Source organism: Metopolophium dirhodum, chromosome 6 (genome assembly GCF_019925205.1).
Source record: "Metopolophium dirhodum isolate CAU chromosome 6, ASM1992520v1, whole genome shotgun sequence".
Taxonomy (NCBI): Eukaryota; Metazoa; Arthropoda; class Insecta; order Hemiptera; family Aphididae; genus Metopolophium; species Metopolophium dirhodum.
The window spans coordinates 21,628,693-21,642,217 of record NC_083565.1 but is presented as its reverse complement, the minus strand read 5'-3'; positions in this window follow the sequence as shown (position 1 = coordinate 21,642,217).

Below are 13,525 nucleotides of genomic sequence, written 5' to 3'. Positions count from 1 at the left end.
TGCATGTTATACTATACGCCGGGTATCACCTTAGGTTTGCGCGAAGTATTTAAAACAATATAATGTTATTAATCTTTATATTTTATATTTTTATATACATAAATACATTATACACCTCATATATTTTATTATCATACTTACACCTTTTTTAGTGTAGTTTATACCTTAGATGGCTATAGATATAGGTATTAAATGTCTTGCAATTATATATTTTACTATAATTATTAATTTCATTATAATATAATATAACAATACACTCTAAATTAAATTAGTTGTTATCAAGACAGACAGTCTTAAAATAAACTCTTTTCTGGACGTTTTCAAAACGTATTATGCTTAAAAAAAATTGCACAGTTGTCGTAGGTTATTTTAAAGTTTACTAATTATTGGGTAAATATATTGTTATAAATATTTAATTTAAAATTACAAATAAATATTTATTCAATCGTTTTCATTGGAATATGCTGTGTGGGGTATAGGTATACTGAGTACTTATATAATAATATATAAGTTTTTTGGATTTATCATACTAAATAATATATTTTATAATATCTATGGCATAATATATTTTATAATATCTATGGCAATCGTCAATTGTCGAAATTCGTCGGCGACGGTTAAAAATTCTAATATTTTCAGAAATACTATTGTATTATAAATATAATATATTGTATATTTTGATTTCAGTGAACAAAAAAATAATAGGCTACTAATATAAACGGACAGTTCGTTAAACCGGATAAGTTGTAACACAAACTCGCAAATTTCGTTTGATCAGGTTATTTTCATAAAATATTTCGATACTTTCAAGTTTCAGCTCATCGGAGTGAGATGATTAGATGAAGATGGATGAAGATAGCTGTTTCTTCGGCGATGGCGGCACTCTAGCTACGTTTCACCGGAAGAGTAGATGTTTACGAGTAAGTTTGTTTTCATATTATTACCTACTATTTTACATTTACTTTTTAGACTTAAATTAAATATTTATTGCCACGGACAATCTGTTAACTTTGTGACGTAGAAGCATTTATAAGTTTAATCCCAATAGCGCAATCTATAAAATACGCGAGACCGTCTTCGTTTCACCACGCCAAGTATAATACGCACCTTTTCGCATGTTATACTATACGTCGGGTATCACCTTAGGTTTGCGCGAAGTATTTAAAACAATATAATGTTATTAATCTTTATATTTTATATTTTTATTTACATAAATACATTATACACCTCATATATTTTATTAGCATACTTACACCTTTTTTAGTGTAGTTTATACCCTAGATGGCTATAGATATAGGTATTAAATGTCTTGCAATTATATATTTTACTATAATTATTAATTTCATTATAATATAATATAACAATACACTCTTAAAATGACAGTCTTAAAACAAACTCTTTTCTAGACGATTTCAAAACGTATTATGCTTAAAAAAAATTGCACAGTTGTCGTAGCAGTCAGTTGCTAGATTAACCCGTGTGACACCAAATAGGAATTATTCTTGTTTTTTTAAATAGTTTTTTCGAAAAATATATGTAATATGTATAGCTCATACAATTATGAATTTATAGTTAATGGAAATGCGGATGTTTATACTTCATAGATATTTTTTTAGTTAATAATCGTGTAAATAATTTGATTAAACAATAAGGTACTTACCTACTCATCACTAGTATCAATTTTATTATATTACGTGTAAAATCACCAACACAAGGTGCAGACTGCGTTTAAAAAATTAAAAACATAAAATAAAATATAAAATAATGTTGTAGTAGAAGCTGGAAACTGTAGTTTATTTTAATTTATAATCCAATTAATGTAACCGAGAATGTAACTATTAAATTCATCATTGAATGATTATTCAGAGATCACTTTGGGATAAATGTAAATTAAATAAAAAATAATTAAAAAACATTTTGTGAAAGGAACAAGATTACTGCTAATATTTAAGTCTTAATTATTATTAACAAATAAATACAAATAATAGATTTTTTAATAGCTTTTAATTTTTACTAAATTGCTATTCGAAAACACAATTTCGTATACCTATTATTATTTACTAAATACCTACAATTAAATTAAACTAAAAATAAACATATGATTACATACTGAGTGCCTATAATACAATATTATATATGAAAATTGAATCTTTATTACGAATACTTATCGTTTACACAGACCACAAGAAAAAATAATTAAAAATATTAAAAAAAAAAAGACACACATCATTGTAAAAATATAGTTGGTATTATAGTATTTGATGAATTCACTGTATACGTTTATGGCTTTATGTCAACTCTAAAATCCATTAATCACATTTTTATTTAATAATTCATAAAATTATGAATATCTATTATCTAATATCTAATATCTATTCACCACCTTAATCAATAATTAAATTGATAAACGAAAATAATAATTTAAATAATACCTTTATCTTATTATTATAATTAAAATTCAAAATTATAAACTATTTTGGTTCATTGTCATATCAAATTTCAATGAACAAATTGGTCCTTAACACAGAACTCTTTGATATAAAAAGTTGCATTATATTATATCCGTGGATTCATCATATTGACGTACCTAGTATAATATCTATCATTTATTCATTTAATCTATGGCAAATCTCAAAGTCGTCGCAGAAGACACAGTCGATTAAAAATTCTAAAATTTCAATAAGCAAAGAAGATATTATGAGCAAAAAACTTACTGCGTTTCGTATAATTTTATTTTTCATAAATCACAATATTCTAAGTTCTGGCTGTATTCTGGAGCGTTTCGTCATGGGCGTCGCAGTTCACACACGTCACGGATTCCGCCGAAGGAGTCGATGATTAAAGTAAGTTTGTTTTTATATTCTTTTGGGGCTTAAATTTACTTTTAAGACTTAAAACAAATATTTAATGTCACGAAAAATGTGCTATCCAAGTGTTGTAGGCGCATATTTTAGTTCTGAACTAGAAATGTATAAAATACGCGAGATATAAACGCCGTCGTCGTTTTTCTTGTCCCTGTTTGTAGAATAATTATAATTAATAGGTGCATACCTATACAGGGTACTTAATATAAATATATAAATATTTTGGTTTAATTTATAGAAATATATGTTATGACTTATAACTGATAATATTTTAAGATACAATTTTTATTAATAACTGGTAATTTTTTTTCCAAATACAACGTTATAAGTTATAGGTAACTATTAATTTAGTGTCACATACTTAACTTCTAATGTTCACCTAATATCTATATTCTATATCATAGGGATTAGGGATGTATAACTATGTACACATAAAAGTATATTCACGGAATGGTCAACTGCCTATCCTGACGTGTGCGCACTTATTAATAATATACCTACTCATATACTCGTATATAGGTATATAAATATACCTATATAAATAGTGTAATACTACATACACGAATGTGTTACCTATTATGTCCCTAAAAGTTCAACTGTTATTATTATATTTATTTATTTTTTAAATATAGGTAGGTACATTACAAGACTCTAATTAAAATCACATTTTTTTTTTATTTTTTTGAACACAATGTTTTAAAAATTATTAATTAATATATAATTTATTGGTATAGTACTAAATAAATTAATGAAATAAAACAAACACAACTACTATAATTATTAGTAATAATAATATATCCACGTATACATTATTAAAATACAAAACGAACAAACGAAAAACGATTCTGAGCAAAGATATCGTTAACTAATAAATAATATTGAGATAAAAGTAATTAATTTTTTCGGCAGAAAATCGGTATAAATATTTTTTTTATTTTCATACCATGACGCGTGTGTGAAAAATTGTTTATATTAAGTGTTTAAGATGTTAGATTTCGGTTCGGCTGATTGTCCACCCCCTCACTCTTCCGCATCAATGCATCAGAAATTATTATTTATAATATTTAAATATAAACTGCATTTTCTGAATTTTCTAAAACATTGCTTTCCAAGCAAAGAATTCGTTTCATATATTATGAACGAATTGAAAAATGAAATTAGAACATTTATATGGGATAAAGTCAATTTTATAAAAACTTATTAGAAAAAAATTAAATACAATTAAATAAAAGTAATTTTTTTTCTTATATTTCTATTTTTTTACGAACCCATTATGTTTGATACTATAACTTCAGTCTTCAGTTATAGAAAACAACACTTGCCAATATGGAATTACTGTCGAATTTTTTTAATTTAAATATTAATTAGCATCTGATCGACTGATGTGCTATAATGAAACTCAAAATATAACGAATACACTACCTATACACTTATCTAAATTCTATTTTATATTCGTTTAAATTGGACTTTTAATTTTTCTGGCCATTTTATTAAGCTTTGTAATATAAGAGCATTAAATCATATTTTTAAGGCATTTTTCTTATCATTTAAATCCACGTCCTATTTATAACTTAACGTTATTTTGTATATACCAATCAATTAGTGTACACAATAAAAAATATAATATTATTGATGGGTTAATAGGTTGATAACAATTATGTAGGTAGGTACAGTTTTGTACGTTCAATGTATCGATCTTAATTCATAAAGTAGCTAAATGAGTCGAATGATTTTGTCAAAGGGTGGGGGGGAGGATATGGCTGTTTTTTTAACATGCATTATTTCAAGGGCTCTTAACCTAAGGGGTGCACCACTCTAAGGAGGAGTGACACAATTTCGTAAGGGTGGGGGGGGGGGGGTGGACGTGAAAATGTTTAAAAAAAAACATGAATTTATTTAGTTATTTTGTTATTTAGGTAATGCATATTAATTAATAGGTATTTCTTAAATTTGTTTTATTATTTTATTTGAAACATTATTTTTAAATATTGGGATCAATAAAACTATTTTTATATAATTACTATTATATTATATCAATTAGAATTTGTTTATAAACCAAGTAATAAATAAATGATTACCAAGTAAAAAAACCGTTATCTATATTATAAATTTGAATTAAATTTACCGCATTTGCGTCTAGTAGAAACAAATAAATGTTTTTTTGAAGATAATGTAAAAATATCCATCATCCATCGGTTAGGACCATATATATATTTTCCATGATTGGGACGGTTAGGTTATAATTATAAATAATCTATGGCAAATGACAATCGTTTGAGTCGAACAGCGATTCCAATACGTACTCACATATTTCGTTCCATTCTGGTTATTAAGCTAGGTGCCTATTTTTATAAATGTCATTAATCTCAATACTTCCAGACTGAACTTTTGGATCGGCTATATGAAGACGCGCGCTGCATTTTCCTTGACGGAGACGCACAGCTCTGACACTAGACAATATTATACACTCAAAGGGACCGCGTTTCGCCGGAAGAATAAATAATTACGTAAGTTTTGTCCTACTACTCTGTTGACGCGGTAGACCTAATATAAATATTTATTGTCAGACAAACTTATATACCCGCTAGACGTAGAGTAGTTTTTGAAAACCAGTTGTTATAGGTGTACAAAAATTAGGATATTATGAAAAATACCTTAAATTATAATACTTTGCCTACAACTGTTAATTTATTGTTATAGTAGAATAATTTTTAAAATTTTAAATCAATGATTAGATAATGCTTTTATAAGTAGGAAGGTAGGTTTTTATACCTACCTAACAAAATAATAAAATACATAATGATTAATGTTATTTAATATGATTTGTAAGTACATAGCAGATTATACCTATCACTTGGTGACGATTATTTTTGTTTTATACGTTCTTCATAATTCAGTTTCGTCACGATAGTTTTAGTTTTCGTTAAATGTGAAACATACATTTTCTATTCATACGGGATACGGGCATTAAATATTTGGGTTTTAAGAGAATACCTCAAACGTACGTTTTATTTTGGGGGTTTTACGGGATATACCTATAGGAAATTTTCTTCAAATTTTCACATTTCACTATTTGATATTGTGATATTATTTGTACCTAGGTTAAATTTCTGTTTTAGAATCGATCGATATGTTATCTAGGTATATCACATTCTTTAATTTAAATTCTGGTAGTCGAGTATAGGTTTATATAATATCTGTAGACTGTAACGCATAGGTCATTAGAATATTGTAGAACATTTTACTGCATAAGATGCGTGTTATTTCAGAAATGGTATTCGTCAGTGAACATTTTCAAACTGGGAATAATATATCATAAGCAGATTGAAATGTGTGAACGTTTCAGTGTTTCGAAGACTAAGTTTCGTAGCAGATTTTGATTCCGTCACGGGGTATGTATTTTCTTATTTCTCAGTAGGTTTTTTTTTATTATAGTTAATTGATCAGGGGATGTATTGCCCGAAAATTTTCAATATTTGTATTGTAACTATACTGGTATAACACTATTCGGGCTATCAATAAAGTCGTGTTCAAAATTAGAAAATTGGTGAGGTATGATATTTTTTTAAGCAATTCTTTCGAGTAGGGAATTCGCTCAATGATATTTAAATATTTTCACCGATAATCAAGTACGATGACTTGTAGGTAACTAGAGTCTGAGTGAATAGGAATTAGGAAGTGTGTGATATGGCGAAGATAAGGAAATGGGTCAACAGGATTTCAGAATGTTTGGTGTATGGAAGGGAAAGATGAAAAAGAAATGTAAGGTTAGGGTAGGTAAGTGGAGTGAGAGTAGCAGATATGAGAATAATAAGTAAGGTGTTAAGGTACAAAAGAGGATAGAATAAGAAATTAATTAATTAAGGGCAGTGTACATATTGTATTGAAAACAAGAGAGAATAGGTTTAGGTGGTTCGGTCACTGTATGATAAGAGATAGTGAGAGTGGCTATAGAAGTTAATTTAGGGGAGAAATGATGGACGAGAAGACTGAAGAAGAGATGGATAGACAGAATACCGATCATATGGAGGTGTGGAATGAGAGTGGCTGAACCTGTATATAGCTGTGAGAGACGGGGGAAGAAAAAGTGTAAAGGTAGAATAGTTATGTTAACAATGCCGAATACGTAGGAAAAGATCTTGAATTGCAAAGGCCTTATTGACTCTTTGGCTTCAACTAACCATAAGTTTACCTAATAAACCTTCTTATGACTCATTAGGACACTTTGAATAATAAGATCCTGAGATGCAGGTTGCCAAACTTGAGTGTTTGATTATCAAGTTGATCCTTTGATTGTTGACACCTTAATCCATGCTATGGATGAAGCCCATAGATAATAAAGATATGGATAGTCCATGCCTATGTTAAATACATTTGAGGCCGCGTTCCCGGACGGGAAGGCAATTGAGGCTTTTTTATATTGATAGTCGATAGTCGATACTCGATATAAGTATACTTTATTTGGCCTCAATTTATTGTTCCCCTCGAAGACCGCTAATAAGACCATTATGTCCTATCCATATCTTTATTATCTATGATGGAGCCATACCCAGCTCACTCGTGTAAACTTGTTCCCGGTTGGGATGTCAGCGCACTATTTGTTTCCCATCTTTGACCCACGCGTAGCATACCAAATGTACGATTAAGAAAACACTAAAATGTTTGGGTTAGAGAGAGAAATAAATGGTGCGCTAAAAATCTGACATCCTCTTAGTGTTATCAAGTAGAAGAAGCAGTTGATTGTTGACAATTTGACATTTAACATTAACTGTGGTAGGTATTATGATTGGAAGTAAAAGTAATTAGCAGGGCTGTGAATTTAATGCAATGAAAAAGTGTTAAATATTTGCCTGCATGTATGCACTAAAAACAGACAAATATATGCACTGAAATATTCAAAAGTATGCACTTAAAATTCAAAAAAATACTGAATGAAAACGTTTTTATTAACATTTTTTTAAATTAATAAATTATAATTCAAATTGGTTTACAAAAAAAAAATCTTTATTTACACACTTGGTAGGTAAAACGCATATTGGTAACGGTGTTGTAATAATAGGGATCTCCCAAAAAAAATACGTACTAATAGTTCAAACAAATCATAAAGGCTAACTGTAATAAATATTAATTTATGAAAAAGTATATTAAAAAGCATTATTATTATAAATGAAACAAAACTATGAACTATGGACCGTGACATAATATAGGTATTTCTATATATTTAGCTCCATAATTTCTGTTAAAATATTAGGAAAATGTATTAAGCACCGTAAAAGTGCTAAATTTGAGCTATTACTTAAAATTTTATATTCATAACAAATTATCATAGAAAGTTAGGTACTGTTCTTCCACATACTTATTATAGTTTAATTTAACTACAACATTCTAGTAGAGTCTGATAAAATTCTGATTAAAATACTAAACTATGGGTCTGAAATTTAGTTTATATACCTAGATCTAAATAATCCAAAACATATATTGCTTCAAAATATAAAAATAAAATGTCTTGTACTGTAGTAGGTAGGTAACTTTCAAAAAAAAATTAAAAAAATCATACTTGAAATCTATGTATAATATACGTATATTGTAATAAATTATCAAATGTTTACTGTAGTACATTATAAAAAATTAACTTAAGTTCAATATAACACATCATAACAGGTGTTCAAATAACCATTTCATACTATAAATGTTGTTAATTCACACAGTCTCTCTTCAATTTTAAATTTTTTTTCAAATCATCTATAAAATATAAATGTTTAGTAAATTGGAAGACTTGATTAAGCATTTAACCATTTATCTAAAAGAGATGTGCCGGGTCGCCACATTACTATATCGAGGGGCCATGGTGCAAGTGTCGTCCATAAATATCATAAAATATATTATATTAGAAATACAAACTTAATATTTCACTAACAGTAAATATTATAAAAAAATATTACGAAATGTCCTATACTCATATTATATTATGATTGTATTAGTTACAAACTCTCGAATTAAGAGTTATGTTTGAGGATTTAATTAATCTCCTAAAAGGAAATTCCTCAAGCTTGCCTCAGTAAGTCGAGGGACCGTAGTTAAAGTGCCGTCCACCAATAAATGACCCTAAAAAAAAACGATTAATTCAAATATAGAAGGTACTTATATCATATACTTTTATCAAAGTATGATTGTGTTAGCCACAGTCTTGTGTAAATTATATTGTCTTATGTTTTCCCAATCTAATAATAGAAAATACCGAAAATTAATGAAATCAAAAATATTAGTAGGTACAATAGAGAGACTGTGCATTGATTTACAAATTTGTCTTAAATTTACTTTTTGCATAGAGAATAATCTGAAGGTGGGCTGGGCTTAGACGCTGATAAATCATTAATAGAGACGCGTTGATCGCTTTTATGTGCTTCAAATCAGTGGCGTAGCCAGGATTTCTAAAGGGGGGGTGGGGCAAAAAAAAATCTTATAAAAATTAAATTTTTACTGTTTTCATTATAAAAAATAATTGAGATAATTCGTATACTTATTATGTGACCACATAAAACACTAAATACATCCGGCTGAAATTAACAAAATATTTAACAACTTTTTATTTATAATAATTTATTGCAAACAACTTAATAAATATAAGGTAAATATATTTAATACTATTATTATGTCCAATCTACAACTTTCATCCTCCTAGGAGATTTATTTATAAATGCAGTCATTATATCTTTTTCTACGTTTTCATATTCCAATTCATCTTTATTTATTGTAGCTAAGGCCAAACCATTCAACCTTTCTTCGTTCATTGTAGCTCTTAAATATGTTTTCAGTCTTTTAAGAACTGAAAATGTACGTTCTGGAGTAGCGGATGTTACAGGCAGAGTAGCAAATAATTGAAGAATCTTCTTTATATTTGGAAAAAGTTCTGTGCAGTGTTGAATTGCTTCTACAGCAGTCTCTGGTAAATTTTCTCTCAATTGCCATTGATTTCTCCGTATGAATAACTCGGCTTTCAAACATGTATTCATACTAACTAAAAAGTCATTCTCGTAAATAGAAGCAGCAGCTAAGACTGCTTGATTATCATAATTTTTTTTTGTATTATGACCACTTTTATTAGAATTACTTGCATCAATGTAATGTTTTAATTTATCCATACGTTTCGCTGAATAAGAAAAAAATGTAGCAACTGTACCAATTATACCGTTCATATTTTTAATTGAAGATACCTCGCATGCCTTTGAGAGACAGAGGTTTAAAGAATGACTAAAACAGTGGGTTACTGGGTAGCCGACGATATATAAAATTCACTGCTGATCGCCTAGACCAGTGGTGGCCAAACTTTTTTTACCTCGGGCCAGAAAAAAAAAAATTTTTACCGCGGGCCATAAAAATTTTTTTTACTTTTAAGTAATCAGAATTTTAGGTATAGGTATACAATTTCATATTTAACGACGTTTTTACTGTACATAATAATTTTAATGTCTTTATTTAATACTTAACTTAATAATTACTACAAATGAAAAAAAATTAAATCGGCTTACATTTTCAAAAATTGCTTTTAAATAAATTATTAACTTTTTTTTTTTCTGTTTATAACCGACGGCGCCGTGGGAACTGCTTTCGCATTACTGCCGCGGCGCCGCCATCGTTTATTATACATAAAGTTAATACAATTTATATAATGTTTTACACCTGTTTTTTTTTTTGGGTTCCCCTCAGGGCGCACATTTAAATTAATTTTATTACATTTTATCGGGTGAGGAATAACATTTTGGCTGTAGGCCTGCTGATTTCGTTTGTCTGTTCTCGACCCGGCTTCGCTGCCCGCCAGTCTTGACTTCTCGTTCGTCGCGTCTTCTCCTTGAGCTGTTATGGAGTTCGCGTGTCGCCGTTGTTGGTTTCCTAGTTTTCCTTCTGTTTCCTCCGTGTGTCTTGCTACTGCTGCTCAGTGCGTTGGGTCCCCGGTCGGCGGAGACTTGAGGCGTTCGACCCGAGCGCCCTTCCACATCAATCGCGATCACCCGGACGGTGATCAAGCCGTGCTGTGGGTGTCCTACTAATGCCGAGGGCACAATTGCCGCTGTGGGCAGTTTCGGATGATGGTACTGAGGCGCTGGGCGATCTAACCGTTTGGTCCCCGCTTCCCGGTTGTCTTCGCGTCGAGCCTTCGGTCGGTTGTCGGTGGTTGGAGGGCGATGTTGGCCCTCTGGTCGCTGGTGTTGACCCGCCGGTGTTCGGTTTTATACAGTTTGCCTTCTGTGCCTCCCCCGTTGGCCGGAACCGGAATTCCGTTTCCAGTCGGCACCGCGTGGAGGTGGGGGTAGGACTCTGCCGACCTAAATAAATTATTAACTACACATATAAAAATAAATATAAAATAGGTATACAAAATATCGTTTTACACTTACAAAACATATTTTAAAATGTATTAATTTGACTGATCACGACTGATCACGATGGCTGTAGAAACTACAATGTAGATAAATTTGGTCGCGCAACGAGCACATTAATATTACTCGTTGTAGGTACCTACATTGATGTTTCTACGAAAATAAGATAAGATAAGATAATGCTATTTATAATATGTTTATAGAATATATACTGTATTTTCGTTTTTTTTTTTTTTTTTCGTAAATGTAAAATATTATAGTTCTTTCGCGGGCCGGAGTTGGCCCGCGGGCCGTAGTTTGGCCACTACTGGCCTAGACAAAACGATTGGTAACATTAGACGTGTTAGTAAGTGGTGATACCACGACGTATCACCACACTCACGTTTGTAACCGAATAGGTACAACTACAGCGGCACAGATATATATAATAAACACGATTTAAGAAGACCATCATAAATCGTGATAATGAATAACATTTCTACTTTTTTAATACTATGGACGTACTGATATAAAAACAAAAATAATAAAAAACACGGTCGATGGGGGGGGGGGGCATGGCCACTCTGCCCTCCCCCTTGGCTACGCCACTGCTTCAAATTGTTTACACGAGTGAGCTGGGTATGGCTCCATCATAGATAATAAAGATAACATAATGGTCTTATCAGCGGTCTTCGAGGGGAACAATTGAGGCCAAATAAAGTATACCTATCTCGAGTATCGACTTTCAATATAAAGGAGCCTCAATTGCTTTCCGCGGGAACGCGGCCTAAAATGAATTTAACATAGGCGTGGACTATCCATATCTTTATTATCTATGGGCTTCGTCCATAGCATGGATTAAGGTGTCAACAATCTAAGGATCAACTTGATAATCAAACACTTAAGTTCAGCAACCTGCAAATCAGGATCTTTTTATTCAATGTGTCCTAATAAGTCATAAGAAGGTTAGTTAGGTAAACCTACGGTTAGTTGAAGCTATGGTGATGATAGACGACTACCATCACCGGTCGTGAGCTTTGCGATGATCTTTTCCTACTAACTATCAAGGTAATCGATATTGTAAACATAACAATGAAAGGAAATATTTAAATATTATTAATTTGGTTAGGTTAGGTTAGGTTAGGATAGGGCAGGAAATTAGATGTTAACTAATTATCATAGTTTTTAACACGGTCTTAAAGACTGTCAGCAAGAGTTGTACCAGTATAGTTATTAAAAACTTCAATACAGCCAACATTAAATAATGATTTTTTTACCACATCAAATTATAAAATGTATTTTAAAATATAACAAAATATTATTTTATCTGGGTTTTATAAGGTGTTCAATACTTATGAGTTTTTGTAAATAGAAAATGTATAAAATCAATAGTTTTAATTTAATATATGGTTTTGTGTTTTAATATCCTATTGTCAAAGAATTCTCAGGGTTTCCTTTCCACATTTTTTTACATTGTACTAAATCTAATTTTTTTCCGCACATATTTAGAAAGACTAAAACAGATATCTGACTATGTTTTTATTTGCATTTAGACTTTATAGTTTGTAATTTAATATTGACTGTAGACCCACCAAACACAATATTATTTTAAATTAAACATTTTATGTCCTTCATAAATTACAATCACATAGTAGAGTCCGTGCAGGACCTTTTCTCATTTAATTTCTTTGCATCCTTTATAATTTACATTCATTTTTATACATTTTCTAATACATATATTACCGTGATACACCTCTGATCATAATAACTGTTCGCATTATTATAATGTAAACAACACCTAGTTTTGGGATTGTAGTTCATATCTATTGCAGTATTTAGCTTCCAGCGTATTCTTTTGTTTAGTGTTATTTCACCCAGATTTCTCAAACAATTTTTTTTTCACTTCTTTGAACTCTAATAGATTTTTTTGTATAAAATTTTTTCAAGATTAACCGGCTATAATATATAATATATAATTTGAAAAGAGACGGGCTAGGTTCTCTCACGTTCCCCATTCAATTTATTTTTTTATATATTTAACTTTTTTTGATTTTTTTATATATATCTTTTTTTAAGACATTAACAACTTGGTGTCAAATGATTTTTTTCAAAATTTTTATCTGCTTCTTAAAATGCGTTTGCCTGCGGAAGCCCACGTTACCCTTTCAATTTTTTTTCATAAATTTAATTCAAATGATTTTTAATATGAATATTTTCAAATTTGTGAGTCATCAGAGAACTTTTTACTGTTATTCAATTCCTATATAGATCTTTCTATATAGATTTTTTAAACACTGACAAGCC